The 7,265-nt window shown below is 43.4% G+C and overlaps 1 non-coding gene across 1 annotated transcript; it reads left to right on the forward strand.

Moving 5' to 3' along the window:
- Positions 1 to 2,779: 2,779 nt before the first annotated feature.
- On the forward strand, positions 2,780 to 2,883 carry LOC131920237 (U6 spliceosomal RNA). The gene has a single exon (XR_009381582.1). It is a non-coding gene; the product is annotated as a U6 spliceosomal RNA (small nuclear RNA).
- The last annotated feature ends 4,382 nt before the right edge of the window (positions 2,884 to 7,265 follow it).

Consider the following 7,265-nt stretch of genomic DNA (forward strand, 5'->3'; position numbering starts at 1 on the left):
TCATCTGCCATGTTGTGGTGAGGGCAAGGGAAAGATGCCCTCTCCTTGTCCCTCACCACCTGCAGCAGGGGAGGGAGCTGACCCTCCTCCTTACCAGCTGGAGCACTTGGGAGAGTGGCCCTTGCACCTTGCCTGGGCAACACAGTAGAGCTGGCCCTGATGGTGTAGATGTAGGTTGGAGGGCCTGGAGGGTGTGAAAGCAGGAGAACAGGCCCCGCCCCTTGCTCCTTGCTGCACAGGGTGAGCTAGGTGGGGCAATACTGAAGAGCTCACCCTGGTAATGAGGAATGGGAAGAGCTGACTACCTACAACCAGCCAGGCCCAGAAGAAGGGTTATGAGTTGGCTCACCCCCACAGCCACCCCATCTATGATCTGCTCGAGCATGTGAAGGGGCCAGTCCTGCAGACCCAAAGTTGCAGGATTTCCACGACACAGGGTAACAACAGGATATCCAAGAGGAGTCCCAGTGACAACTCAGTATCGATAGTATAGCAGAAACCAGAGGCCTCGAATCAGACCAATGACTCTTTGCAATGAACACTTGTAAGTGAAGATATATGGACTAAAGGGTACACCATGCAACTCACTGTGTCACACTACAGCTCCCACGACAAGATTTGTCTTTCTTTTTTTCTCCTTTTTTTCTTCTCTCTTAAATTTTATTTTATTTTATTTTATTTTATTGGGGGGGATATTGCAAAGGCAGAGGGCAGATAGGAAGGGACAGGAAGATGCATGGGATTTAGATGCATGATGTGAAAGCCACAAAGGATAAGTAAAAAGTTGTTTTTGTTTTTGTTTTTGTTTTTTTTTAATGCACCATAGGTATGCCCATAGAATAATATGGTAGGGCAGGGACATTTTCTCAGGTGAGGTTACATCTTCCTAAATGACTCCAGTTTGCATCAAGTTTGCATAAAACTATTCAGCACCAGTGGGTTTCAAGGATCAAACTCAGGTCAACAGTCTTTCACAGTGCCCTTATCTACCCAACTGTCTCTTAGATTTCATGTTAAATGTTCCTTAAGGGTTTGCTACAAGAGTAAGATGCCCAGAGCGAATAGTAAACAACTAAGTTGAACAAAATTGAGCATGGTTTTCTTACACATTCATTTCTCTGCACTTCAAGCTGCCATGAACAACCAAGATGAAATGTTTAGGATGTAGAACTCCTCAAAACGTACTTGACATACTCAGCAGGTAAAGGTACCTGCCATCAAGCCCAATGACCTGAGTTCAGTCTCCAGGATTAAACATGATGGAATGAGAGAACCAACTCTCACAAGTTGGTCTCTAACCTCCATGGATGCTCTATGGTAGGAACATGTACACACACCACATACACAAACACACAAACACACACACACACAATAAATAAATAGGTAGATAGATAGATGATAGATAAACTTGTTATACTACAAAAACATTTTTATACTGAACATCTTCTCAAACATATGTATTATAGAATATGATTTGGAAAAATACTGCTGTCTCTCATTGGGTTTTTATGGCCTCAATGCACAGCTGTTAACACCTGCCTTGACATCTTTCCTAGCCAAAATTGCTGTGGTGATGCCCCATGACCAGAATTTGGACATCCATCACCTCTGTGTGCATATGCTGGAACAGATCACGTCTCACAGGAGATCCAGGGCTGCCATGTGGTGGGATAACACCCATAGATAGAAAATGGCAGGAGGCACACAAGCAGCCCAACAGCTTATTTGACTCTGATCTGATCAAGCCTGTGGGGTGACCACATCAAAGCCAAGATCCTAAGCTAGATGCCCTGGTTGTTTTCATACTGAGTTAGGTTACAGTTGCCTAAACAAGGATGTGTATGGAGGCTTTCTCAAGCCAAACTTAGGTTTGTTTAACATAAAACGCGCGCGCACACACACACACACACACACACACACACACACACACATACACACGCACGCACGCACGCACGCACGCACGCACATGCTGAGAGAGAGAGAAAGAGAGAACAGAAAGAGGCCTAAGCTTCAGTTTAGCCTGCTGAGACTCATAGAAAAGTGGATAGGTGAAAAAATACATTTTAGCTCTCAAACCAAATCCTGGTCTGACACTGTCAAATGCACAACCATAAAGAGATCATGGAGTAAATTTTGTTCTATAGACAATAACTTTAAACTACTCTATTCTGACCACAGGCAGATAGGAATGTCTTGGGAGGGGCAGAGAGAAAAGCATGCTGGTAGCTTTCTAGAACTCAGAGTCCTGACTCCTATTCTGCCTGTCCTAACACCAGCCTAAGCCAAAGGGCTTGTAGGTTCAAAAAAAAAAAAAAAAGCAGAGATTTGGGTGCAGCTAAGTGGGAAGCTGTCTGTGTTAAGTCCTCCAAGATCCCTGAATCCACACTGATGAAGACGGTCTCAGATGTCATCGTCACCTACCCTCAACTGTAGAGACCCAGGCAGACAAGGCAGAGCCGACAAAGGGGTGCAATAGTCAGTGCCCTCACAGGTTGATGTCAGAAACCAAGTGGAAACATCTGAAGAACAAGGATTCCTTTTTTAGACCACCAAAGTAGTTGTGAGAAAGGAGAATACCCCTAAGTTTCTACAACTCAACTCATTTTCCATCCATGTTCTGTTCTGCCTATACTACAAATTTATGTCCAGATGAGACATTTTTCAGCCCTAGTTAGGTGTGTTCTATCTACTATGATTTGTATGTGGTTTGTATGTGTCTCTCAGAATTTCACATTGAAACTTGATCAGTAGTATTGTAATTATTAAGAAGTGGATTCTCGTGCTCACTTCGGCAGCACATATACTAAAATTGGAACAATACAGAGATTAGCACGGCCCCTGCACAAGGATGACATGCAAATTCGTGAAGCATTCCACATTTTTAAAGCCTCTGGTAGCAATAAAATGTTGTCCTTAAAAAAAAGAAATGGATTCTCTAAATCAGTGTAGCAGCTCCTTAGAAAAGTGAAAACAGAGCTATCATATAATCCAGTTATGCTACTCTAAAGGATCTAAACACATTGAAGGGGCACCTGTACACCATGTTTTTTACCGCACTATTCACAGTGGCCAAGATACGTCCATTAACAGGTGAAGGTATAAAGAAAATGTGATTACATATACACGAAGTAGTTTTATTCAACTGTAAAGAGTGAAAATATCTCAATTACAGGCAGAATGATGGAACTGAACATCACACCACTAAACAAAACTAAGAAAGACTCAGAAAGACAAATGTGTGTGTGTGTGTGTGTGTGTGTGTGTGTGTGTGTGTGTGTGTGTGTTAAAAATAGAAGGGGGTAGTCAAGGTTGTTGAGGAGAGAGAGAGAGGAAGAATAAGAGAGAGTGGTGGATGTGTACATAAGCATGTGTGGAAAATGTTGGGTTGCCCCAGATCTTTGGCCCGAGATGGAGTCACTTAAGGTACCAAGATGGATGACCCTTGTAGGGTCCAGGCCCTTTGGGGGAAATGGAAACCAAATGTTTTGTACTTCTCTCAAGTCTGCTGACCCCTGGTCTCAGAGGAACAACCTGACCTCAGCCTCCTGCTAGCCTAATGGCCAGAGCACCCGACTGCTTACTGCACTCCCTTTTGCCTGCTCCCCCTTCCCAGTTTAAACCACCCTATAAAACCCAAACACCCCGGTTGGTGGGGCTGCTCTTCCCTCTCTTAAAGATAGCCTGGCAGTTCCTTCCCTGAATAAAGCTTTGCCTTGGGCCTCCATGTGGCTCTCAGTGAGGTCTCAATGAAACCAATTATTTTATAATCTAATTTTAGAATGGAAGAGTAGAACAAAAATATAAATATCTGAAGTGAAAAATAGAAAAATAAGAATTCAATTCATAAATGTGTTACTTTACAAAAAAGAAAGGAAGGAAGGGAGAAGGTGAATCCTCTAGGGATGATCCACCCGTGAGGACTTCACCCTCATGAATAGGATTAGTGTATTTGTAAAAACACTAAGGGAGCTGTCTGGCCATCTTTGTCCTTTCTCCTTCAGACACAGCAGGAGCATGCCAATTCTAAAGTGTTAAATAAACTCACAGGGTACCAATAAATTCGTGCCACCATTGTTTACATTCAAGTCTCCAACAAATTTCTATTATCCGTAAGTTTTCCAGGATTTAGGATATTTTATTATAGCAGCCAGGATGGACTGAAACATAAGCATGGGAGGCATCTAGCCTGGGTCACCTGTGTCCAGGTGGTATCCTTACTTTATCCTCATCCTCCTGGCTATCCCAGCATCATTCACACTTCCCGGTCATTTCAGGACACTGGGCTTTTATATTTGATTTGATACTGTTTCAGATAGTGTCTGGCTATATAGCTTAGGCTGGCCTTGAACTCACATCCCTTCTGTGTCGGCATCCCAAGTGCTGGCATAACAAGTGTAAGTCATCAAGACCATGATACCTACTTCTACCATCTATGACGGTGGCCTCTCCTGGGAATCACAAGTGTGTAAACTTCAAGGCCACTTCCTGTACACAAGCCTATGAAAGCTCAATCTAATTAGCCTGAACATTTGGGCTCCCCATTTCACCTTCTGGAAACTATGTTCTGCATCCTGCAGCACCCTGACTTTGAGCCCCACCCCCCCATTTTTTTTCTTTCAAGTGATAGTCTCGCTTATATAGTTCAAAGTTTCATTATTTTAATGCTAGATGTGATCAGACATTGATTACAAACTAAGGAAATCACAGAAGCACTAGTGGGATAAGAAACATCTATTAATGCTTCTAAATGCTTCCCACATCTCCGAATGCCAATCTGGCCTCCCTCATCAGTGTTTCCCTAATTGAATGCTGACATCTTAGTTTTTCAGACTATCATGTACATGAATATATGCACATATATGCATGTATGTATGTATGTTTAAGAGACGAGAGATTGATTAAAATCTTTGATAGATTAAAATGAGATGTGGCTAATGACATGTAACGTGTTACAGGAGAGGGTCATTAAGTTACAGCTATTGTATTTATTAATAATGGGTGCTTACTAAACACGTTATTTTTATACTTTCATTTCCACAGCTAAGAAAATGAAGGATCCAAAAGTTGGAGTCACTTACTCCCTTTGACATGTCTACAGTGTGAGGGATGAGTCTCAAAATTAGACTTCATCTGCCTCTAAGCCCTACATCCCTTCCACTGTAACACATCCGTCCTCTTGACTATCCCCTCAAGTGCTTTTACATTCAAACAGCCAGTGGATTCATCACACTCCGCTTCCAGGGTGTTAGGAAGGATCTTCAGGTGATGTTTTTAAAGAACTTTGAATTTCCCAGGTGAAAATTCTCGTTGAAAACAGCTATATTGTCAGCTCTTAATTATTGGTGACAGTGCTAGACAGGGAGAGACCCATTGGACAAGACTCATAATTAATCCCCTCATTTGTGTCAAGAGTCTCTGCCTGCCTCTTCCACCTTAGCTCCTGTCAGGGCTGCCCACAGGGAGAACCTCATTTCCTGAGGGGCTCAGCTCCCAAGATCTGAGCTGCAGAGAACTGCCCTAATCAGGTATCTGCATTAATGTGACCTCGAAAAGCAAAAGCCAGAATAAAGGAGAGCAAAATAACCCACAGAGAGAGGGGACTGATCTGAAAAAGAAATCTCAAGTCATGGTTTTGTTTTATTTCAGCACAAGATGCTCAGATCTATGGGATGGGTCTGGTCAAAGGCTGAACTCTTTTGTTTGTTGGGTTGTTTTGTTTTGTTTTTCTTTTTTGTTTCATTTGTTTTTAGTTTTTGTTTCTTTGTTGGTTTGTTTTTTAATCTACATTGCCGTTGTTGGGGGGGCGGAGGAAGAAGGAACCTCCTCTTTGTCTACCAGAAAAATATAAACCAAGGTAATAATCCAAAGCCTCCTTGCTTTTGAGGCAGCTTGGTTGTTTGTCCACTTGTTTGTGTTTATCTGGAAGATAATCTCTGTTTTGAGCTGGAGTTCTGCTCTGAAGTGTCTCGAGATGTATGTGAAGATTTGGTCCCTGGCTGGTGGCGCTATTAAAGGAGGTTTGGGAAATTTTAGGAGGCGCTGCCCAGCTGGAGGAAGTAGGTTGCTGGAGGACTGAAAGTAGAGGGTGCATCTTGCCCCGCCCCTTCCTGTCCTCTTCCCATTTGCTTCCTGGCTGTCCTATCAGCTTTCTTCTACCACCTCTTCTGCCATGATAGTCTGCCTCACCATGGCTCAGTAAGCAGAGAGCTAGCACGCTATGAACTAGAACATTTCAAACCATGAGCCAAAATACATGGTTTTTTTTTTCTATAAACTATTTACTTCAGGTATTTGTCATAGTGACAAACGGCCAGAGTAACACAATTCCCAAGGAAGAAACTTCTCCACCTACAAAGCCAGTGGTAGCAAAAAAATGGTCAAGAGTGTCGTTTCTTGCTATGTAATAAAATTGATATTTCCAGGGCCACAAATATTTACTCAGCATCTACTGTGCAATAGGTAATAAAAGATATCAATTACTGGGCATAAGAGAAGCCACACATGGCAGCTTTTGGCAGCGGGGCTTACAGGGCTTAGAGCAGCCACAGAGGATTGTATTGTGGATATTGTGGACAAGTAAGTGACAAACCAGGGGTCACAGTGGCCACACATCTGCTTCCCTCTCCATTAGCCATTATCACTGTTCGTCTCTGTATTCAGCCCAAAGAATAGGAATTGAGTACAGGAGTCTCATCCTTATGAGAGCTTCCCAGTCTAACGTGCAGGCCCTACCACTGAAGACTGCCAGGAACAAAGCATATCAGAACCAATTACAGTCCGCTGCACTGATACAAACGCAGACTGGATGAGAGTGGAGAGCAACCCCCAGCAAAGAGGCAAGAAGGAAACCAGACAGAGCCAGCTCCTCCGAGTTCACCAGACCTATAGCACCCAGAATAGCCTCACCATCCAGCGGATCCAATTATCTGGAGACAAAAGACCTGTGGCTGAGGTTCAACCCACACCTCTGACCTAAGAAGCTAGGCTCCAAGAATGAGGACCCAGCAACGTCCTTACCCTGTAATCTGTGGGAAACTGTGAGTCTGCCATGCTGTGAAGGAGTCCTCTGGCTGTACTGTGAGCACTGATGTTTCTGCCCAGCCTCTCCACTTGGGCTCCAGTCTCCTCAGAGCCACTGTGACCAATGATGTTTGCCTTATCAAATAGTAGGAGAAAGGCAATTTTGCCAGCAAGTTAGAGAGTGAGATGTGGGTCCATAAAAGTTGTGTTAAAGACAACAATGGTAATGTTTAAAGGTGCTTCTA

Source organism: Peromyscus eremicus, chromosome 9 (genome assembly GCF_949786415.1).
Source record: "Peromyscus eremicus chromosome 9, PerEre_H2_v1, whole genome shotgun sequence".
Classification (NCBI taxonomy): Eukaryota; Metazoa; Chordata; class Mammalia; order Rodentia; family Cricetidae; genus Peromyscus; species Peromyscus eremicus.